The 24,617-nt window shown below is 43.1% G+C and overlaps 1 pseudogene; it reads right to left on the bottom strand.

Moving 5' to 3' along the window:
* Positions 1-4,490: 4,490 nt before the first annotated feature.
* Positions 4,491-14,806, bottom strand: LOC100396150 (microtubule-associated protein RP/EB family member 1 pseudogene; annotated as a pseudogene).
* Between the last annotated feature and the right edge of the window lie 9,811 nt (positions 14,807-24,617).

Genomic DNA, 24,617 nt, shown 5'->3' with positions numbered 1-24,617 from the left:
TCATTTATATACATGTGTGATGGTTAATATTAGGTATCAACATGCTGGATTGAGAGATGCCTAGATGACTGGTGAAGCATTGTTTCTGGGTGTATCTGTGAGGGTGTTGCCAGAAGAGATTGACATTTGAGTCAGTGAACAGGGAGAGAATATTCAATGTGGTTGGGCCCCACCCAATCAGCCACCATTGCGGCTAGAACAAAGCAGGTGGAAGGAGGTGGGATAGCTTAGCTTGCTGAGTTTTCTGGCTCTCTTTTTTCTGCTGAGATGCTTGCTCCTTTCCGTCTGCCCTTGGACATCCACCCCAGGTTCTTCGACCTTTGGACTCTGGGATGTGTAGCAGTAGCTTGCTGGGGGCGCTCAGGCCTCCGGTGGCGGACTGGAGGCTGCGCTGTGGACTTCTCTGGTTTTGAGGCTTTCAGTCTTGGCCCGAGTCACTACCATTTTCCCTCTTTCCCAGCTGGCAGATGATCTACCGTGGGATTTCACCTTGTCTTCATGTGAGCCTGTTCTTCCTACGAACTCCCTTTTATAGATATGTATATCCTATTGATTCTGTCCCTCTGGAGAACCCTAATACAGCATGTGATTGTGAATGTATGTGTTTATGTGTTTGAACAAAATTACCACATAAAACGTGTTTCTTACTGAGGGTCGCCACCCAAAAGTTTAAAACACATTGCATTAGAATTGTGTCTTTTGTTGTTGCCTTTGTTGTTCTGTTTTATCCCAATCTTACTTCCTGGTTCATAGTTGATTCTAGATGATACAGGAATGGACTTGCCTTTCTTACCCAGAGAATAACCAATGGCAGGACGGGAAGCCCCGGACCTCCTGGCATCTTAGTACTTCAGAGGATACACAGAGTAGAGCAATAGGCTCATGTGAATCAATGGGCCTGTGCCATGCAGACAAGTAGCATCGCTCGAGCGTGGTCTAACCCATTACTGGGAGCTGGAGGTGGTAGGGAAAGAACTAACCCTGACAGCTGGACAGGCCTAGCCCACCCCAGAGCCCTCTGAGATCCTGCTGCTGACATCCTACTAGTCTTGCTTCTTTTTATTTCTCACTTTGCCTCAAAGAGCAAATCACTCATTACTCTCTCCAGGCTCCTGGCGCACTCACACCTTTGGGCCTTAGTTTGCTATTTCCTCTCTCTGCATTGCCTTCTCACCTTCCATCCTTCCCAGCCTTAACTCAATCAACACTTTCTCGTTTCTAAAACTCTGTCTAGATACTACCTCTAGATACTACCTAGATACTACAAGGAAACCTTTACTGGTGACCTCTGCCCTGCCCCAGTTTGAGTTAAGCCCCTTCCTCAGGTCCATCCTGACAACCTTGGCCATCAAAACCTATCATATTACAGCTCTTAATATATTGCTTCCAAGTGATCTGTCTCCATATCCAGCTCTGCCATGTGGAGAAGGGACTAGTGTATATTTATCTCTGTATCCCTAGAACCTAGTGCTGTGCTGAACAGATAAATGGAAGAATGAATGAATGAGTGAATGCCTCAGTGGAGATGACGCAGTTAGGATTTGGCCTTCCCAGTGTTGAAGATGGCCTAGAGTACCCTTGTAACTAACTAGGCTATGCTGCTGGAGGCTCTGCATCCTAGACATGAGGACCTAGTCCTCAGTTTTGTCTGATTTCTAAAGAATTTGCTGTAGCTTCAGGTCATTGATCTTCTAGACACACATTCAAAATAAGTTACCATTGCCAGAGGGAGAGAGTAGGAAGGGAGTTGAGTTGAAGCTAGACTTTTCTGAAAGAACCTTGTTTTAGAGTTGACTTTTGAAACCAGTAAATGTTTTATATAATTTTAATTAACTAAATAAAAAATTCGCCCAAAATAACAAACCTGAAAGGGAAATCTAATTGTATATCTAGTTTTTAACATGACCACATAAGAAGGCTTATTTCAAATGACTTGAAACCACAATATTTTTACTATACATCTTTTGTGGAATCTTCTTGAGAATCAAAAAGTATCACAGAGATATCAATAAATCTTACTCTGCATCCAGTGGTCTAATTGTAGGTAGTAAAATATAGTGATATTGTTATTTTGAAACCAGAAAATAAGATAAAACAAGCAACTTCTTCAATATTGTTGGGATGGAACCCAGATTTACAGTGTAAGGAGATAAAACAAAGAAATACAAATTATAAAATCAGGAAGATCAAATACAATCCTGAAATTCTGACTTTAAGTTGAAAATATCAGTATTAACTCATGATTTTGGTTGGGGGGAGGTGGTTTGAGACAAAGCCTCACTCTTGTTCCCCAGGCTAGAGTGCAGTTCACTACAACCTCTGCCTCCCAGGTTCAAGTGATTCTCCTGCCTCAGCCTCTAGAGTAGCTGGGATTATAGGCGCCCACCACTACGCCCAGCTAATTTTTATAATTTTTAGTCGAAATGAGGTTTCACCCTCTTGGCCAGGCAAATCTTGAACTCCTGACCTCAGGTGATCGGCCTGCCTCAGCCTCCCTAAGTGCGGTGATTACAGGCATAAGCCACCATGCCCAACCTCATAATTTGGTTTTGTTTTTCTATAAAATTAATATTTTCTGTTTATGTCCACTGAAAACATTTAGAAGCAGTGATAACTTAATAACAAGAAACACCCCTAGTTCTTAGACTGTGGACTCTAAATACCATTTTCCACTAAAAAGAACAAGGGCTTCTTGATCTGGAACATCTTGTCATGCCTAAAAGCAAGGACGCAGTCAAAGATTACTGTGATCATATCAAATGATATGGTAGCCAACTTAAAGAGGTTTCCATTGACCAGAAATGAGACAGCTTGGACATGTTTTAAAAATTACAAAAACTGGCCAGGTGCAGAGGTTCAGACCTATAATCCAGGCACTCTGGAAAGCTAAGAGGGCAGGATTGCTTGAGGCCAGGAGTTTGAGAGTTCAGTGAGCTGTGATCACTCCACTGCACTCCAGTCTGTGTGACACAGCAAAACTTTGTCTCCAAAAATAAGTAAAATAAAAAAATTACTGCAATGGATTGAAATATATTAAATATAAAAAGTCCTTGGGTTCAAAAATAATACTTCTCATCCCACTTCACCCTTCCCCCTCTGCCACAATAGGTAAAACCTCCTTGGTCACCTTAAGTTGCTAGGACACCAACTCATCATTCTGAAAATTGACTAATAAAGAAAAAGAATCAAATATTCTGCCTTCCTTATACAAACTGTACCTTATAACAATCAAATAGTTGCTATTTGATTATTTTTATTTTTTTTTTTACTCTTGAAATACAGAATTTTATTTAGCAACTATTTAAAGTAGAAAAAAACCCTGTCAAGAAAGACCAGGTGGAAAACGGGTTCCCAATAAAATGAAATTTTAGGGCAACGAAAGTCAAAAAGGCCACAAAAGAGAAATAGCACCACTGTCATTTGAACAATGGCTGGTTACTTGCATTTTTTGGCATTGTTAATCACTGAATCTGGGTTTTCCTCTGAATTCCACACAGAGCATGCACTACACAACAATTTTATCATAAAACACTTGCCTTCTACACACATTTTAGGACAAGCTACCACCAGAAACAAATCAATACAAATACATCAGGGGCTGAACAATTTCAGTAGTGGGTGAGACACGTTTTGCGGAATCCTGCCAAAAAAGGAACTGAATAGGCTGTGGGCAAAGCAAATCAGGGAGAGCTAAGGAATGAAATATTTTAAATATTAATAATTAATTCAGACATGGTACTGTATTTTCTGCAAAAGAAAATTAACATTTAGTAACACACTAATGAATTTTATCTCCAAAGAGATTAGTGCACTGGCAAAGTATTCGGATTACAGTGGAGAGCTGTGGACAGCAGATACCGAAAACACCCCAGCCTTGCAGATCCCAAGGTAACGATGGCCTTCACCGACCACTCCCTTTGCCAGAGGCCCAGAAAGAACCTGCAGCATGATCACCTGCCTGCTGCAAAGAGGAGTCGCCAATGGGCAGGGGACCAGAGAAGAGAAACATGGTAAATGTAAACCCAAAAGACAGTAAAATGGGATACAATTGCCATTGAAATCCCAGAGATGTGGACAAGTCCTAAAAAGTAGTTGTTAGATTAAAAAACTGGGCACACCTCACTTCCCCAAAAACATAATACATAGAAATTTCGGGGACAACTGGAAAAATAGAGAAATGCTCAATGAAAACCGAGCTCTTCAACTCAAACATCTCAGGGCTGAAACACATCCTCTATTATTCAGGCAACGATGCTTCTTGCCTTTTAGCAAGGATGCAACTGGTCAATGACACCAAATGGCTTTACAGGGCAACTTTTTAAATGTTCCTTTTAGACCAAAGCCTAGGCCTGTGAGGATTCAAACAGCCCTGTAAGACCTGTGACAGCAGGTTCCAAAGGGTCCAAGGTCTGACCCTTCCTTCCCAGACACAATGTCAAATGCAAAATCTCCTGTCATGTACATTTTATATTTTGAAATATGGAAGCATATTTTAAATACTCTTATGGCATTTATTTATTACAACATTCTCTGATTTCACATTAGCTTAAAATTCAATTCAGTCTTTACATTACTCCACTGAGGTTGCCGCCTCAGCGTATAACATAACACCTCCTCCAGCACTCAGTGTGACCCGCATCCGCACAGTGAGCCCCACAATCAGCCTCTTTGTTTCCCAGGCGAACCAACTAGATGTTAATACTGCTCTGCTACAAGGTAAAAGCTCCTAACTCAAACTTATTGGAAAAGGAGTGAAATGTCTGCAAAGTGCACTTTAAGAAGAGGTACTTTTTGCTTATGAAAAGAAACCAGTGAGTCCTCTAAGGATAATAAAAGGGAGTATTTTACAGTTAAGCACATGATTTGGAGTGAAGAATTCAGATGTTGCTCTGCTGGTCCAGGCTGTCGATACTCTTCCTGCTCCTCCTGTGGGCCCCCTTCATCAGGTATCACAAAGCCTTCATCTGTGTCATACAGAATGTCTACAATCCTCTGCAATACAGGGTCGTTTTCCCCCTCATTCTCCTGGCAAATCAATTCAATGTTCCGTAGCTTTCCGAAGTAGAAGTCCCTCTCTTTCTCCAAGTCTTCAACAGTGTTTCAATACGTTGACCTGCTGCATCAACTCAGCTGCCTTGTCATCCCCATTGCCCACACCAGGGTTCTTTCGCACCACACCAGGGCCAGGCTTAGGAGCCGCAGCAGTTCTCTGTGTTGAGATGGGCCTCTGGGGAGCTGCACTACTAGAACTAAGAGGTTTCTTCGGTTTATTCAGAGCTGGAGCAACGAGGGAGGGAGCCACCACAGTTTCTTGACCTTGTCTGGCAGCCACAGGGTCATAGTCTGTTCCATCATAGTTTGCATCAAAAAACTTATTGAACCACAGAACAAATTCAAAATTGTCCTGAAACTTTCCTTTTACTAATTTGTCCACAGGAATTATTTTGTCAACACCCATCCTCTTAAAACCCGCTTGTAGTATTTTGAAGTTCTGGATGTACTCGTGTTCTAGCTTAGCTTGGAATTTCACTTTCTTCAAGGCAATGGAGCCAGGAAACAGCATATCCATAAACTGACAATAGGCAGCCCCTGAGCACAACTGTTCAATCTTTGTCAGATTCAACTGCAGAGACTCATTGATCCAGGCCAGCATGTCATGTCGACCTAGATTATCACTGGTCACTGACGTTGAGTATACATTCACTGTCACCTTCTGCTGTCGGTGGAACTGTGTCCACTGCCCGCACCCGGCTCTGGTTCCGTCTTCTTCTCGTTCAAACCACCAGACTGCTATTTGATTTTTTACAGAAGCACAAGTAGTAAATGCAATCAGAATGATAAAATAGCACTGACTGCTAAAGCCATTAAGTTAAAAATTGATGAGGAAATCTACAATGCATGGATTGAGCTGATACCAGCTGAACTCAAAGATCAAAGTTAAACTGGCCAGATGTTATGTGCACCCTGGTGGATACAAAAGGAAGTATATAACATCACCATGAAATATTATCATGGAATATTATTCTCCCCACCAAAAACCAAAAACCTCAATGTAATGAATTATGTAAAAACTCCCAGTTCATAGAAAATATGAGACAGGAATACACTAAGTGACACGATGAGTAATTAATCGGAAATACTAAGTATGTGGGAAATTCTACGGGTCGTATTACCTATTTTCATCTAAAGATAAATGGCTCTTTTTAAAAAGAGATGGGGAACAATGACAGATGAAAAGAGATTTAAGAGACATACCAACTTCGGTGACTCTTGTTGAAAGGTAGGCAGATGTGCATTATACTATCCTCTCAACTTGTCTGTAGGTTTGAAACCTTTTCAAATTTTTTAAAAATTAAAGACATATCTGCCAAAAGCAGTGTATAAATCTTGTTTAGATACTGATTAGAAAAAGCCAACTACAAAGTATATATTAAAAATAAACAAATAAATATGTGTATTTGAGACAACCAGGGGAAATGGAACATGGTCTTTATTACAAATTGTTAATTTGGTTGGGTGCGATTATTGTACTGTAGTTATGTTTTTAAAAGTTGTTATTTATTAAAATATATAGTTAAGGCCGGGTGCGGTGGCTCACACCTGTAATAACAGCACTTGGGGAGGTCGAGGCGGGTGAATCACCTGAGGTCAGGAGTTTGAGACCAGGCTGACCAACGTGGTAAAACCCCATCTCTACTAAAAATACAAAAAAATTAGCCAGGGATGGTGGTGGGCATCTGTAATCCCAGCTACTCGGGAGGCTGAGGCAGCAGAGTTGCTTGAACCTGGGAGACAGACGTTGCAGTGAGCTGAGATTGCGCCATTGCACTCCAGCCTGGGCAACAAGAATAAAACTCCATCTCAAAAATAAACAAATAAATAAATAAATAAAAGACATAGTTAAGTAGTAATAAATGCAAAGATATTACCATAGTACTAAGACCATGAGGTACAGGAGGAGGAATCTCTTGGGTATTGTTAGAGTTAGGATTTGGGCTCAAATCCTGGTATTGCCACTTTTTAACTGGGAGAACCTGAGTGAGTTTCTTGGTCTCTCTTAGCCTCTGTTTCCATCAAATACCACCTGCCTTGTAAGACTGTGGAAATTAAATGAAATAATGTTTATGTAAGTGCCTGACATACCGTTAATAATTAACAGACTTTTTTTTATGTAAAGGATCATCCCTTACAGACAGATTTGCATTTAGGCAATGTCAACATCTTTAGTGGCTCATGACAGATTTGCAAGCATTCAGTACAGGCTAATGACGAAGTTACTCCTTACATCACTTGAGCCCAGGTCACCTGTGGTTTCCATTGGTCCTGAAAGCATTACACTATAAAACAAGGAGAGACCTAGAGGAGTAGGCAGCCCGCACTGGTCATATGAGTGAGGTGGTCACACAGTGGTCAGATTAAATGAGCTAACATGTATAAGAGGTTTGGGACAGTGCCTGACTTATGGTAATATTGTGTAAGCATTATTATTAGAAATAATCTAGCATAGTACAAGCCAACTTCAGCTTCTACAAATTCCTACTTTTTCTGTTTCTCTGTACTCCCTCTCAGGTGCTGAGATGACAATCTATAAATTGATGTATTTTTTCTACGTTTAGAAAGGATGACTCAATCTCTTAATTCACAGATTCTGCTCTTGCCTTGGGCTTGAACCATTTTGAGTTTCCATTTTGACTGCATTATCGCTAATGGGTCTTTGACTCTCAGACAACTGCCTTGACCCATAATGATGAGGGAATCAATGGCCCCATGGAGTCCTCCCTCCAGCCTCATCCTGTTGCTCCAAGGGAAGTCTGGTCCTCATTGCAGCCAGTGGTAATCAGAGATAGAGACACAATTAGTCTTTCACTAATACACTAAGAAGTTCTCAGAGGAGAGCATAGGCTGACTATCACCCTTAGAAATCTGCCAGTTTGTAGTCTTTTTGCAGGGGAGGAAATTTCTATGTTTCAAATTCTTTCCCTGACCATGAGCTGCTCGGTATAAATCTCCATGAAACATGTATTCAGTGAGTTGTTCTACGAATTTGGGCTTTGGACTTGGAGCTACTTCAGACAACAAATGTGGACTCAGAAACATGACCTGCACAAAGACTTTGTGACATTAGTGAAGGCATCACCCTAAGACAAATGAGTTAGCAATAAGACCTGTGATTCTGGGGCTACATCAGCCTGGGAGGAAAACATTTCATTGTCTTCACCTCAACTTGAAATTGCAGGGACCTCAGCTCCCTCGAACTCACTACTGCCTGCTATTCCTGGGTTCTCCAGGCTGCGTCTCACATTTTCTCACAATCCCAGCCCTCCTGGTGGGTGGTGACCAGCATTCACCTCTTCTCTCTCTAGGCTCTCTGCACCGTGTCTCCTGCCTCAACGTGCCTCTGAAGCTCACCCAGAGCACCGTGGTTCCAATGTCACTACAAAGCCTTGCTGTCCTCCTGGAACTTGTCTCTGATGCTTTTTGGCCATCTGATGTCACATTGCTTTAAATTAGCAAGAATCCAAGTTAAATGAGGTCCAGTGTTACCAACTGGTTACGGCTTGGAGAAAAGCATCCAGTTAAGATGGCAGGATGGCGGGATCAAGGAGCCACTGAACCAAATTTGCCAGTGTTAATTTGTGATGCCACATCAGGGCTTGAGCTTCAGAGTGGCCAGGAGGAGAGGTCAGCAGCACCTGGTGAAGGACTTTGAAAACAGCACGAAGACATCTTAATCCCTCCTGAATGGAAAGTAGCAGCCCTCTGCTGAGAGAAGCCCAGCAGAAGCCATCTAGCCTTGCTGGGGGTAAGTGACCTGGGTTAGTGCAGTTGGCTTCCCAGCACCCTTTTTTAAGGAATAACTGAATTTTCTACTATATGGCAACCTCCCACTCCATCAGCATGTCATACATGCATCCATTTCAGAGCCTCTGCTTTGAAATTATGCTATGTGAATTCAATACCTGTTAGCAGTGGAAGGTATCTGAGTCACGTGCCACCAAAGTATGTTACCAGCAGTGAATCCATAGGGGTCTGCAGCGACCTCAGTTCTTGTCTCCTCAGAAGAAAGAACTCAGCTGAGGTGCATAAGGCAGAAGGAGAGATCAAAGCAAGTTTTAGAGCAGGAGGGAAAGTTTAGTAAAAGCTTTATAGCAGGAAAAAAATGCTCATCATCACTGGTCATTAGAGAGATGCAAATCAAAACTACATTGAGATACCATCTCACGCCAGTTAGAATGGCGATCATTAAAAAATCTGGAGACAACAGATGCTGGAGAGGATGTGGAGAAATAGGAATACTTCTACACTGCTGGTGGGAGTGTAAATTAGTTCAACCATTGTGGAAGACAGTGTGGCGATTCCTCAAGGCCTTAGAAATAGAAATTCCATTTGACCCAGCAATCCCATTACTGGGTATATGCAAAGGACTATAAATCGTTCTACTATAAGGACACATGCACATGAATGTTCATTGCAGCACTGTTTACAATAGCAAAGACCTGGAACCAACCCAAATGCCCATCAATGATAGACTGGACTGGGAAAATGTGGCACATATACACCATGGAATATTATGCAGCAATCAAAAATGATGAGTTCATGTCCTTTGTAGGGACATGGATGAATCTGGAGAACATCATTCTCAGCAAACTGACACGTGAACAGAAAATGAAATACCGCATATTCTCACTCATAGGTGGGTGAGAAAAAATGAGAACACATGGACACAGGGAAGGGAGTACTACACACTGGGGTCTATTGGGGGGAATAGGGGAGGGACAGCAGGCGGGGGGAGCTGAGGAGGGATAGCCTGGGGAGAAATGCCAAATGTGGGTGAAGGGGAGGAAGGCAGCAAAACACACTGCCATGTGTGTACCTATGCAACTATCTTGCATGTTCTGCACATGTACCCCAAAACCAAAAATGCAATTAAAAAAAAAAAAGCTTTACAGCAGGAATGAAAAAAGGGAGAGTACACTTGAAAGAGGGCCAAGTGGGCAACTCAGGAGATCAGGGGCATGGTTTGACCTTTTGACATGGGGTTTTCAATGTTGGCATGGTGTATATGTGCCACATTTTCCCAGTCCAGTCTATCATCAATGGGCATTTGGGTTGGTTCCAGGTCTTTGCTATTGCGTTATTTCTCCCAACTCCTGAGATCTTATTGGGAAGCTGCTGATCACCAGTTTCAGGTGCCCTCTACCTATTAGGAGACTGCTTTTCCCTGGTGCTGGCTGGGACCATTTACTACGTTAGAGAGACAGTTAACAACAGCCTGACCATGACCTGATGGTTGCCTGGCACTCCTGGTGTTTGGGTAGGGGCCCTCTCCTGCCCTCCTCGTACCCGACTACCTACCCACTGTAACACACCCGGCTCTGACACTTAATAGAAATGTCTTTGGACTTATCACTTACCCTCTCTCAGCCTCAGTTTCCTCACCTGTTTGTTGGTTTAAGTATCACAAGAATACCTGCCCTGTAGTGTTGTGTTTGTAACATCAAATGCACCTACACACTTAGCATAGAGCCTGGCACATGGTAAGTACCCCATCAGTATTTTATGTCATCATCATAAATCACCACCACCATTCCTCAGTGCTTTTATTATCCCAGAATTGTGTATTTGATATTAATAAAGGCTGCCATACTGACAACATGCCACAGACTACACTTCAGCAGTGAGCCTCCAATCACAAGTCTTGAATCACACATGCAAATAGGACAATCAGACTGTCGGAGTGGGTGTGGAGATCCCCAGAGGACCTATGCTCTGTTCTCTGCATGGGGTCACGTATACGTGTGTCCAAGAGCCATCATGAATTATCAAGGTTTCCCAGGTTTATTCCAATATTTACTCACATTTCCTGAAGAACTTGAAAGGGATTCCAGCCCATGGCCTCCGCAGTCTACTTCCAATCCTCTCCATTTCCCTCTCTGCCTCAGCTTCTCTGGGGTCTCTTTCCATGCAACCCGTCACCTCAGCACTCTGCCATACCTGCCCTGCTTATTTTTCCTCTTTTCTCCTTCCCTCCCACCCCTGCCTCTTTTTAACCTCTTTTTAACCTTCAGCCTCTCCCATCCAGTCTGTCTCTTTCCACCCTATTCTCCATTATTAAAATGTAGAGCAGGGATGGTTGGCCAAGAGGCAAGTCTTCTTAGGCAACAACCTCAGGGTTTCCACGATGACTTAAAGTAATAGAAATAATGTCACTAGAAATGTATATACTGCCTTAACATATATTATCACATTTAGTTTTTTTAATTTAATGCTGAGTGGATAAACACAACATTCTCTTTGGAGGGCAAGGAAGGTAGAAAAGAATAAAAAATCAGAAATACCAGCAGGTTACTAAATCTTGGCTCCAAGAAACGTACAGCAAGCATTTCCCAGGCGTTCTACTGCTCCTCAAGCCTTTGCCAAAGCTCCTTGCCCTTCCCTCTTAAGTCGAAACCTGACTCCCAGCTTTCCTTCCTAACCTTTGGACACTACTGTGGCATTCTTATGTGGGGATGGGACTGTGAGTTCTGTGAAGGGCCTCATTTGGATCCAAGTGGAGTCACCACACATGGCCTTCCAAAGGCTTGTCATCCCTACAGTCTTTGGGGGACCTCCTCTGGGGATCTCCACACCACTCCTATAGATGGATTGTCCTATTTTCATGTGTGATTCGAGAGCTGTGATTGGAAGCTCACTTCTAAAATAGCAGTCTGTGGCATGTTGTGAGTAGCAGTCCTTTATTTCCACAGGTGTTACTATAGAAATAACACCTATAGAATTAATTATAAGTTCCCTTTAACTGGGCATGGTGGCTCATGCTTGTCATCTCAGCACTTTGGGAGACCAAGGTGGGCCAATCACCTGAGGTCAGGAGTTCGAGACCAGCCTGACCAACATGGAGAAATCCCGTCTCTACTAAAAATACAAAATTAGCCAGGCATGGTGGTGCATGCCTGTAATCCCAGCTACTCGGGAGGCTGAGGGAGGAGAATCACTTGAACCCCAGAGGCAGAGGTTGCAGTGAGCCAAGATGGCGCTCTTGCACTCCAGCCTGGGCAACAAGAGTGAGACTCTGAAAAAAAAAAAAAAAGTTTCCTTTATAGAGAATCCATATGTATACTTTCTTTTTTTTAAGAGTAGTTTTAGGTTCACAGAAAAATTGATTAGAAAGTACAGAGATTCTCCCCATTCCCCTCTCCACCCACATATAACCTCCTGCACTATCAGTATCCCCACCAGGGTGGTCCATTTGTTATCACTGATGAATCTACATTAACATAGCATTATCAGCCAAAGTCCAGAGTTTACATTAGGGTTCATTCTTGGTGCTATACATTCTATGGGTTTGGACAAACGTCTAATGTATGGGTTTGGACAAATGGTTCACACTTGTAGTATCACACAGAATAGTTTCACGGCCTTGAAAATCCACTGTGCTTAGTCTATTCATCCTTCCCCAACCCTGATTTCTTTTTTGTCTCCATCGTTTTGCCTTTTCCAGAATGTTAAACAGTTGGAATCCTACAGCATGTAGCCTTTTCAGATTGGCTTCTTTCACTTAGTAATGTGCACTTAAAGTTCCTCCATGTCTTTTCATGGCTTAAGAGCTCATTTCCTTTGAGCACTGAACAATATTCCATGGTCTGGGTATGCCATAGTTTATCCATTCACCAACTGCAGGAAGTCTTGGTTGCTTTCAAGTATTAGACATTATGAATGAAGCGGCTATAACCATCTGTGTGCAAGTTTTGGTTTGGCCATAAGTTTTCAGCCTCTCTGGGTAAACACCAAGGAGCATGATTGCTGAATCATGTGGTCAAAGTCTAGTTTCGTGTTTTTAACACATGTTGTCTAGTTTTATCTTGAAAGATCTCGTGTCACTTGGATGACTCTCCCATTTTGCTGTTCGGCAACTGAGACTCCAAGGGGTGAAGGGACTTACCCAAGGTCACCAGACTAAGATGTACCTGCTGACTTGGAAGAGGAGAGCTCTTCCTTTGCCATCACTGAATTTCAACCCCTGGTGTCTCAACCCCTTGCCAGGCAGAGTTCTAAGCTGGCTCCCTCCCCACCGCTCTTCTCTCAGACTGTGGTTGACCAGGATGCTTAGAAGGGGGGTTCAGCAAACCCCACTGTCCTCTCCGGGACTTTACTGGAAGCAACTCCTGCCCATTGCTCACTGCTCCCTCCCCCTGCATCCAGACTTTGCAGGGACACAGACCATCTTTCCCCTTCAAGGCTTAAGGGTCTGCCTGAGGCTTCACACACACAGATCAAACTTGGCAGACCATAGTTATCACCTAGATAGAAAACCCTGGTCCAGCTTCACAGTGCCCTGCAGGTGGCACTGTCCTGTGGATGCCCATTTTGAAAAACCTGTTCCATGCCAGGAAGAAGGCTGAGCAGGGAGAGAGTTGCGGTTTATCACCATTGTGCAAATCTGTGCAATAGAAGGGAAGTTGGAGTCTCATTTACTTTCTGAAGGACAAGTGACCTACGACAATAGGCAATCAGTTGTCTTGTGAGTGTCTTCCTTTTTTTAAACTTTCTATCAAGCTCTGTTCTTTAGCCATTACTTGTTCAAAATCGTTTCTTTAGAATTGGCTGTTTATTCTCCCCTAAATGTAGGACGTTGTTTCCCGTACAGTGTGTCCTCTCCTGGGGACACAGAACCCATGCTAATAAGGGTTACACACATTTTGTTGTTCTTTAAATTTTTTTGTGAGTGGGCAAAGCACTCAGAACCTGGGAATTTTCTTTTCGGTAAAAGAGATGAGCAGTTGCAAGGGGTGTGATTAGGACTGTCTCCTCACAATTATGACTGAGATCCAGCTACTCTAGCCTGAGTAGCTCTAGGAAAACAGGAGGGTGGAGCTGCAGGAGGACAGAGCCATTTATCTCATCTCCACATCCTGATTTCTTCTTATTCCATGCAGTAAGGAGACAGATGCAAAAGGAGGCAACAAAATGGCTTTTAAACATTAACTAAGCGTCAGGTGCACGCTGATTCCATGGGGATAGACACTTCTGCCCTTGGGACCCTCCCACCTCCCAGACCTTGCCCTATTCCACTCAGCTGTTGACTCTTCCATTTAGCTCTTCCTGAGTTGTATCCTTTACGATAAACCATAGTCATAAGTATTTTGTAAAAAAACGAAATTAACCAAGCATCAGAATATGTTGATCACTAAAGTCAGAATGGTAGATTGTTGTAAGGTTCTTTTTGAGAAGCCATTCCAGTGATTCGGAACTCTTAAAAAGCTGATGAGTCAAACAGAAAGGGAAGACAAGGACTGGTCAGCCATTGACAACCCTATCAGTCACCATGACAACACATCCTTCCAACATGTAAATGTGGCACTGGGCCCATACCTTGGAACAGAGAGCATCGTGTTTCTGACAACATGGATTCCTCAGGGCTGGTGATACAGGTGTTTGACTTCTGTGTTTCTGTGCTAGGGAAAGCAGGAGAATTACTGGTCAATACCTTCATTGAAGGAACCAGGCACAGGGCACTGTGGACTCCAGGGTCAAAGAAAGGGCTGAGTGGCAGAAGTGTGGTGGAGTGGGTCTGGTAAAGCTTCCTGGTGGAGGGACTTTCCTGTAGGGCTTTCGTAGACAGAGGAGGTGTAGAGGAGGGGAGGACTTCCTGGTTGTGCCTGGCTGAGGCGGTGTGAGATGACGCAGGGCGAGGGAAGGAGTACAGAGCTCGCTGGGCTGAAGAGTAATCCTGGGTGATGATGATCTTGGAGAAAAAAGGTGTGTGATGTGGAGTCGGATGGCAAGGGGACAGTGAGAACACTGTCATTCATACTCGGTAAGCAATGATTTCTATTTCAGGCCCATAATCTGCACTGCTTGAAAAATGCTTTGCAAATGGTGAAGGGAGATTGTAGTACTAATGCTGTTGCCCTCAGTCAAGGTGTTTTTGTTTTTTTTGATAGAGATAGGGGTCTTACTTTGTTGCCCAGGTTGGTCTCAAACTCCTGGCCTCAAACGATCCTCCCACCTTGGCCTCCAAAGCACCAATATTATAGGCATAAGCCACCACATCCAGCCCTATTAGCCAAGGTATTTTTCTGGAAGAAGCATGGGTTGGGTTCAGCTTTTCTTTTGTTTCTTTCTCTCATTTAGTAAGAAAAATATGTTATATTCACCTGTGGCCAGAAATGGAACTCATTGACTGAGAATGTTTACCCTTCATCTCTAGGAAGTTTAAAAATGTTTTCAAAACCTTTTACAATGCAAGAATAGGCCAGGCACGATGGCTCGCCCCTATAATCCCAGCACTTTGGGAGGCCAAGGCAGGCAGAATACCTGAGGTTGGGAGTTCGAGACCAGCCTGACCAACATGGAAAAACCCTCTCTCTACTAAAAATACAAAATTAGCTGGGCATGGTGGCACATGCCTGTAATCCCAGCTACCTGGGAGGCTGAGGCAGGAGAATCGCTTGAACTCAGGAGACAGAGGTTGTGGTGAGCTGAGATTGCCCCATTGCATTGCAGCCTGGGCAACAAGAGCGAAACTCAGTCTCAAAATCAATAAATAAATACATACATACATAAATACAAAATAAAATATTAAAATATAAGAATAATTCTATTAGTGAGGTTTTCAGGATGTTTATATTAATGTATGTACATTTCAACAAATATTTATATACCTGTATCATGTATAAGGTACACAGCTCGGTGCTGAGAATTAGGTGCACAGTAAGGATAAGAGCAGAAGTCAGGGCACACAGCTACCCCAGTGGGACAGCAGGAGTCAGGGCACACAACTACCCACTGTGGGAGAGGACCATGCTACAGGTGTGCATGCCAGAGATACAGGCAGCCCTGACCGTGGGGGAGCCCTGCTGAACCACTTACTCTTCCAGCCCTCCCCTGAAGCCTACAAACACTCCAGGGAGACACCATTGACTCTTTCTATATTGACCATAGAGCCTGGGTGTATAATAGGCTACACCATCTAGGTTTGTGCAAGTTCAGTCTACAAGATATGCACAAAGACAAAAATAGCCTACCAACCAATTTCTCAGAGCCTAGCTCCATCATTAAGCCACACATGACTGTGATTTAATAAAGGCAAGGTAGTTGGAACAGTGCCTGGCACATAGTAAGCACCGGTAAGTGCTTACTCACTTGATAAGTGCTTATTATCAATTCAGTCTTAGGAGGGGATGGGAGGCAAATGCATCTACTTAGGCCACCAACCTTGAATCAGAAACTAGCAAAGACATTAGCATAGAAAATCAGCATAGAAAAGCAAATTTTAACTTTTTTATAAAACAGGTTACAAAATTATAATTACAGTCTAATCCCCATTTTTGGGAAAAATGTGTATTTATACATAAAGATTAATGGGTATTACGGGATTGATTGTGTTTCTTCCCATGTCCTCAAAAAATATGTTGAAGTCCTAATCGTCACATTTGGAGGTAATTAGGGTTAAGTGAGGCATTTTGGGTGGGTCCTAATTCAATTCAACTGAAACCTTTATAAGAAGGGGAAATTTAGACACAGATAATATATGTGCACAGAAGAAAGACCAGAAGAGGACACAGCATGGTATAGCCATCAGCAAGCCAAAGAGAGAGGCCTCAGTAGAAACCAAACCTCCCAACACCTTCGTTTTGGCCTTTCCCACCTCCAGAACCATGAGAAAATCAGTTTCTAGTTTTAAGCCATCCAATCTGTAGTACTTTGTTATTCTTGGGGTAGAGAATTTACAGCAGAGTTGAATTCAATTTATTTCCTAATTAAACAAAAAACCCACTAGTTCTTATACAAGTTTTCACAAAGAATTACAAGACAAAGGAATACCCTCAGACTGAGGTCCTCAAAAGTTTAGATTTTAAATCTGTTTGCTGCCATTATTTCCCCTGGCTTTGTGGTTCTCCAGCTTGGAGGCCTAGTTGAGTGAGTGACTGGCCAGGGGCCAACCTGCCACCATCCATACTGAAACACTATCAGGGGTGTCCTCACCATAGGGTTGTCCTAGAAATTGAGCAGGGCTTCTGAAAAGTACTCCATTCTAAAGAAAGGATGGTCCATTTTTACCTACTGAACATTTGAGTCTTTGTTACATCTAAAATGTTACTTGGCTGGGCACCACAGCTCACGCCTGTAATCCAAGCACTCTGGCAGGCTGAGGCAGGCAGCTCACTTGAGTCCAGGAGTGTAAGACTGGCCTGGCCAACATGGTGAGACCCTGTCTCTATAATACAATTTTTTTAAATTAGCTAAGGTGTGGTGGCCCAGAGTACCTGTAGTCCCAGGTACTGAGGAGGCTGAGGTGGGAGGATCAGCTGAGCCTGGGAGTTCAAATGAGCCATAATTGTACCACTGCATTCCAGCCTGGACAACAGAGTGAGACATTGTCTCAAAATAAATAAACAAATAAAATGTTAACCCTTCTTGTGGGAATTCTTCAGGGCCCTATCAGAAATCCTCCAGAGTCCTGAATTTCCTGGCTCTGGTCCCTGGCATGGATCAGTGCCCTCATCCATATGAACAACTTGCCTCTGTCACTCGGAATGAAAGGGCGTGAGACCAAACACCGTCTCCTCACAAACCTCCCAGCAGCTTTTGCCCTTTGCTTGCATAAAACAGCTTTGGGCCGGGCACGGTGGCTCACGCCTATAATCCCAGCACTTTGGGAGGCTGAGGCAGGTGGATCACGAGGACAAAAGATCAAGACCATCCTGATCAACATGGTGAAACCTCGTCTCTACTAAAAATACAAAAAATAAGCTGGGCATGGTGGCATGCGCCTGTAGTCCCAGCTACTCGGGAGGCTGAGACAGTAGAATTGCTTGAACCCAGGAGGCGGAGGTTGCGGTGAGCTGAGATCACGCCATTGCACGCCAGCCTGGGTAACAAGAGCGAAACTCCGTCTAAAAAAAAAAAAAAAAAAACAGCTTTGATCCCTTACATGAGGCAACTGGACTCCAGTTAGATGAGGGGAGTGGTGGAAGGAGAGGGGCCAGTCAGACCACCAAGGGCTCCAGCACCTCCTCCCACCCACATTTCATTCCATCCCCAGAGTAAAACCAAATAGATGAAAGCAAATCTGTATGGAAGGCAGAAAACAAGAGCCCAGTTTCCCTCAAGGTTTCAGCCTCAGCCACTGCATGAACCCCTCATTGCACCACCAAGCCAGGAGTGGGTGGCACCGAGGAGGGGTGTGTTGGCAGTAGATAACCCCTACACACACTCTAATTTGCCCCTGCTGATGAGGGCTCCCCTATCTCATCAGCAGTAGGAGAAGCAAGATAACTTTTCCACCAGGCAGATGCACGGAGCTTTGGGAAACCGTTAGTTCCTATAGAGCCATTTCTGAAGAGGGGCATTAGAGAGGAAGGTTGGGAGGGCCTGACACTGCTCTGCTGACCTGGCAAAAACAGGGTCAGAAGGGTGATAGGAAAGGCTGCTCCGTGACCGATGACTGCGCCTGAACCAGAGAGAGTCATCATGTCCAACATTACTGTGGCTGAAGGCTGGGGAATGGTTCCCAGCATCCCATTCTATTTCTGTCCAGAGCCCAGCAATGAAAGGAGGGTAGCATCTACTGAGAAGCACTTTGCATCAGCCACAAGCTCTGGGTTTCCACATACATCATCTCCTGTATCACCGTATGCTGGAGCTAACATCCTGAGCTTACTGGCTTTGTGATTTGAACAAATAGCAGCCTTGGTTTCCTCATCTATAAAGTACAGGTAAGAATGCATATAACTCATCATTTGGTCAGGAGCAGGATAATAAGTATTCAATAAGTGAGCCATGATTTTAAATGAGGCAGAGAGCTACAGTACCAATATGGAAATAGCACTAAACTATTTTTAGAAAAGAAAAAAAAAAAAGAAGATGAACCTCCCTGAAGCCCTCTCCTTCTTCTCCACTCCCTTTGGCCTACTACCTGGGAGCTTCCTGTGGCTTCTGATATTCCATCATGACTCACTTCTGCCCTATCTAGCAGAGGCTGAGGGTTTGCAAGTCTGGAGTATGAATCTCAGCTCCATCACCATTATGGCCATGAACAAATTAATTATTCTGTTTCCATTAGCTTCTGTATCCACAATATGGTGAGAATTATAGTACCTACTCTATAAGGTCCTGGTTAAAGATTAAATGAGATAATGCAGGTAAATGCATAGCGCAACAACTGGCATGTAGCAAGCATTTAGTAAACATTCACTAGAATTACTGAAGACAAATCTTGAAACCAGTTGAATAATTTAATTACCTTCTAGGTTAAGTGAAAGGGGTAGAAAGGGACTGAGAAAAAGTGGAAAGAGGAGGAGAGAGAAGCCCTCAGGACACAGGGTTGTGTTCTCCAAGCATGCAGAGCTGTGTTCTGCCAGCGATGGGGAAAAAGAGTGGATGTGACCTCCATGGTGCCTCCCAACTTCGCTACAGTGAGAAGGAAGTGTGTGCCTGGCACAGGCAGGAGCTTAGTAAAGTTTTATTGGTTGGTGTTTGGGAAACAAAAGGAGTCTCTCCTAGCTCAGAAACCCTCTCCACAAAGATAGTAGAGACAAATGGTTTTATTATTGCATAAGTGAAGAAAATAATGTATACAGTGGTCCATTTCCAAGACAACGTGTCATAAATCAGCTAGACCCCTGCTTGAATAGCCGATGGCTGAGCTCCCCCTTCCTCCCCCTTCCCACCACCGCCCCCACCACCAGCTTAGTTGCCCTCACCCGAACCAAAGAAGTTTAATCTAAGATAAAAGTTAACCCTAAGTAGCTGGGCAGGCTGATAAGACTAGACAAAGAGAGCTTTGTCTATTCTTTTTTTTTTTTTTTTTTTTTGAGACGGAGTTTCGCTCTTGTTACCCAGGCTGGAGTGCAATGGCGCGATCTCGGCTCACCGCAACCTCCACCTCCTGGGTTCAGGCAATTCTCCTGCCTCAGCCTCCTGAGTAGCTGGGATTACAGTCATGCGCCACCATGCCCAGCTAATTTTTTGTATTTTTAGTAGAGACGGGGTTTCACCATGTTGACCAGGATGGTCTCGATCTCTTGACCTCGTGATCTACTTGCCTCGGCCTCCCAAAGTGCTGGGATTACAGGCTTGAGCCACTGCGCCCGGCGAGCTTTGTGTATTCTTATCAGCCTGCCCAACTACTTAGGTCATATGTCAAATATTTGAAGAGCCCCTGAGCTAACTAGGATTGCAATGCATTGTGGGCTGCAACAAAATGCAGCAAAACAACCCTAAAAAACAAACAAGCAAACAAGCATAAAACACCTAAAGCCCTTGTCTAACAATCAATAGGTGACATCCAGGAAGATTGTGACCCCATAGTACTCAGCCTACGTGGAACCGGGGTAAGGACCTGCACACTAGGGGAAAAATTGCTTGTTGAAACTGTGCTGGGTGTGCCAGACACCCAGTCTTGCAAGACCATCATAAAAGTCTCACTTCTGCTGTTCTCTGGATCTCTGAGTCCATTCTTTGGGTTTGGATAGGTGAGTTTGTTTCTCACAATAAGTATTAAACCAGAAAGTGATGTACATTGAAGGGTTTCAGAATATGCCACCCCAAAATGTGCCACTCTGGCATAAAGATATTTTGCACTGAAGGCAACTGAGAAAAAGTAGACACAAGAAAAGCTTCCTCCTTCTGGCCTCTACCATGTAAAGAATACTTGTATTGGGTATTGGCTTTAGCTGGAGGAGAAAAAAAACTTCTCTCATCTTTATGACAGGAAGTAGTTTTGCAAATTGGAACAAGGTGCCCACTGAATTAGACGTCTACCCTTCTGCAGTAATTGAGAGGCAGGGGCACCCTCTCATTTAATGTTCACATTTCAAAAAGATGTTTCCCAGGTCCTTGAGGAAATATTTCTCAGTTGTGAGACTGACAAGAGGCTTATTTTGTCATTATAAAGATTTACATATATTTGAAAAGGACAGAAAGAAATTCTGAAACAAAAAGGGAGAGGTAGGGAGAAGTGTCTTCCCTTAGTTTCAAAATGGAGAACTAAGCTTTTATTTTAAATGTGTGCCTGCCTTTACAATAAAACTATGATTAAAAACTATTTAACAAAAAAGCAGTTAAAAATTATTGAGTGCTTACGAAAGGACAAATAGGCATTAACTGATTTAGTGCCCACAAAACCCTATAAGATTCATACAATTATCCCCATTTTACAGATGAGGAAACTGATGCACTAGGAAACTGTTTTACTTGTTTATGGTCACATGGAAATGGAGCATTAACTTAAATACAATCCCTCTTGATAGAAGTATTAATGAATGGATAAACAGATAAAGGAATGGAATCTGGCAAGAAATCAAGAGTATTTCAAGCTGCAATTGAATTTGAAAATTGAGGCAAAAGGCTGTGGGAAGTCTGCAAGAGATGACACTTGTCTGAAGATAAATATTTTCTCTAAGTTCAGCAAGGTAATTCCTTCTCCACGACCTTTGCACTACAGCACCTGATTTCAGTACTCCTCCAATATTCCTCCAACAGTAACAGTTTTTGAAGTGTCTTAATGATAAAATTACAAAATCAGATGATTGCTGATTTTAATCTTTGCCCACACATCCTGCCCTTGATGATTTATTCTCTGTGCCTCCCCCAACCTGCACATATTGGGAAGAATAAGCTCAGTTTCCTTCCCCAGTTTTCAGCACACACACTACAGGGCTGCTGTTTTCTGCAGTTTTCAGGACAGAAGTGCTGAGGTTTTACTTCCAAAGACCCTTATCTTTAATTTCTCTTCCCCATCATACATAATCATGTCAGAGGATTCACTAGGGGGAAAAATGTCTTCTTTTTCGTGTCTCAGAAATATGGTTCTGCATTTTGGGAATGTTACTTTTAAAATGTTTTTAATATTATTTTTAAACAATTTTTCCCCAAAGAACATAAGGTTTGCTGAATGGCATTCTGATATCATGCAGTGTCGATTGTAAAATTTATATTGTGTTCAATCCTGCTTCCAAGCTGACATTTCCAGTCTCCTTTATCTGATTCACTATGAGTGTTTTAGGCAGATGTTCGTAAAAGACATTGGATCACAACCAAAATGCATTTAGTAGGGCCCCATGGTACATCAAATGCTGAAATCAGCTTGCTGCTGAATGTTGCTCAGAGTGGTCTCTCCTCCATCTACTCTCTAATAGGACAGTGAGGCAGGGGACAGCCTGAGAAGAACAGGAGGGAAGGAAAGGAATCAAGGAGCTTATCCATCAGTAGGCCACAAAGCATCATCATGGAGATTAGCTTGGAGGTCAGCACACGTGGAGCCAGTTCACTGATGAGGTGGGCTGTGTAGGCTGAGTTGTGGAACCCCCCCCAAAAAGATAATACTGAAGCTCTAACCGCCAGTACCTGTAAATGTGACCTTATTTTCAGATAAGACCTTTGCAGATTTAATCACGTTAAGATGTCATTAGCGTGGGCTTTGCTCCATTATGAGTGGTACTCTTACATGAAGAGAAAATTTGAACGCAGACACACAAGGAGAAGGTCATGCAAAGACACTGAGATGGGCAGACACAGAGGAAAGACTTGTGAAGATGGAGACAGAGACTGGAGTGGTGCTGCCACAAGCCAAGGAACACCTGTGCAACCAGAAGCTGGAAGAGGCAAGGAAGGCTCCTTCCCTAGAGACCTCAGAGGAAGCACGGCCCTGCCAGCATCTTGATTTTGGACATGGTCTTAGTCTGTTTGTGCTGCTAGAACAAGATTCTTGACACGGAGTAATTTATAAAGAACCAAAATGTATTTCTCACAGTTCTGGAAGCTGGGGAGTCCAAGATCAAGGTGCCAGCATAGGTGTCTGGGGAGGGTCGCTTTCTGCTTCCAAGATAGCACCTTGTTACTGTGTCCTCACATGGCAGAAAGTGGAAGGGAATAGGCCAAATGTTGGGAAACCGATTTTATAAAGGCCTTAACCCCATTCACTCAGGCTCCACTCTCATGACTTAATCGCCCCCTAAAGGCCCCACCTCTTAATACTGTGGCATGGGTTATTATGCTTCAACACATGGATTTTGGATGGGACATAAACATTCAAGCCGTAGCAGACCTCTGCGGTACAGCAGCTTTAGGAAATTAGTACATGAATTCCATAGGATATAAGCAGAAACCAACTTTACTTTCTTTCTCCACTGCTATTCTACACCCATATGGTTAGACGTTCATCCCCAAGCCTGGATAAAATCTCAGGTAGATCCCTTAACTTTTTTGGTCATTTTGAGCTATTAAAAGTCAAATTCTATTTAATATCAAAACTTTCGTTCTCCTCCTATTTAGAGCTTCTTCCCTTTCGACTGCAGGCTTAACTCAAGCTCAGAAACCTGCAGAGGTAAAAGGCAACATTTTTCACTGTTTCCCACCTGCCCATTCACCCCTTTTCCCCTTTACTTACCATATGGCCTCCAGGATTGGAGCAAAGGGGAGAAATGAGGGAAAAAAGAGCACCTTTATGAAGGTACACTTACTATCTGATAATGGGCGCTCCAAAGAAGACAGAACCAAAGTCTGGCTTTTTCTTTTATGGGGCTCAGAATATAGTCACCCCAAATAATGGGTCTACCCAGCAGGCTCTTCTTAACTGGGGCCTTTCTACTCCAGCATACCCAGTATGGAAGATGGTCTCTCAGACAGAGCATTTCTGACCCACCCCGGTGATACACCACCAGCCCCTCTCTGTTGTGGTTGCACCCTCCTTGCAGGAAGCTACAAAATACACAGTCCTATCCACTTCTCCTAGGAAAAGGTCTTCATTTGCCTAAAGAAATATACCATTGGAGGAGGAGGAAGAGGAAGTGGAGGAGAGGGGAGGAAGAAAGAAGGAGGGGGAGTCATTAAAAATGAAAATTAAAACAAAATGTCATTTTTTTTCATATGTCAAACTGACAAAGATTTTACTTTTAAATTACTCAGCGCTGGTAAGGATACAGGTACAGTTTTATCCTCCTGCTAAGCATGTGAATTAAAACAATATTTCTGGACGATACTTGGAAATATATATCGAAGTGTTAAAATAGGCACACCAGATGGCTAGAGAACGCTTACCTTCCTGAAAGCCTTAAATTCAGGCACAAGCCATGAAGGAGTTTTCTTGAAGGCCAAAAAGAGGACAATCCTGGGCATCCTGAGACGAGCCTGGAGCAGGAATATCCAATTTTTATTAAAAGAGCCCAGCTGCAGCCCCTCAGAATTCCTGCTGCCATTCAATGATTTGATTTATAAAGATTTTCTTCTATAGGAAAATTGGGAGCCAGCTGTTTTGAAAGTTGGATTCCTTGGCATATGCTTTGCTATTGTAGGTAATAATTCTACTCAGTCCTAAAAAATTGTTTTAAGTTTTTATTTTTCTTTCACAAAATGTATTGGTTTCTTGATGACAAAAAAAAGTGGCATTTAAAAATAATAAAAAATGAATGTTCTTGATTATCTCCAGAAAAACTAATTCTGGATGTTCTATAGTTAACGAAACAAAAACAGAAAGAAAAAAACCCCACATATCTCTATAGATTGGTTCTGTCCTTGGTGCCCTATTCTAATTCACCTCTCTAATTCTTAACTGTATTAAGAATCTTCTACAGAGATTCTTAATCAACTGTATTAAGAATCTCTGTAGAAGAGGT

This window comes from Callithrix jacchus, chromosome 4 (genome assembly GCF_049354715.1).
Source record: "Callithrix jacchus isolate 240 chromosome 4, calJac240_pri, whole genome shotgun sequence".
NCBI classification, from domain to species: domain Eukaryota; kingdom Metazoa; phylum Chordata; class Mammalia; order Primates; family Cebidae; genus Callithrix; species Callithrix jacchus.
The sequence above is the reverse complement of the archived record's forward strand: the minus strand, read 5'-3'. Positions and strand labels throughout refer to the sequence as shown.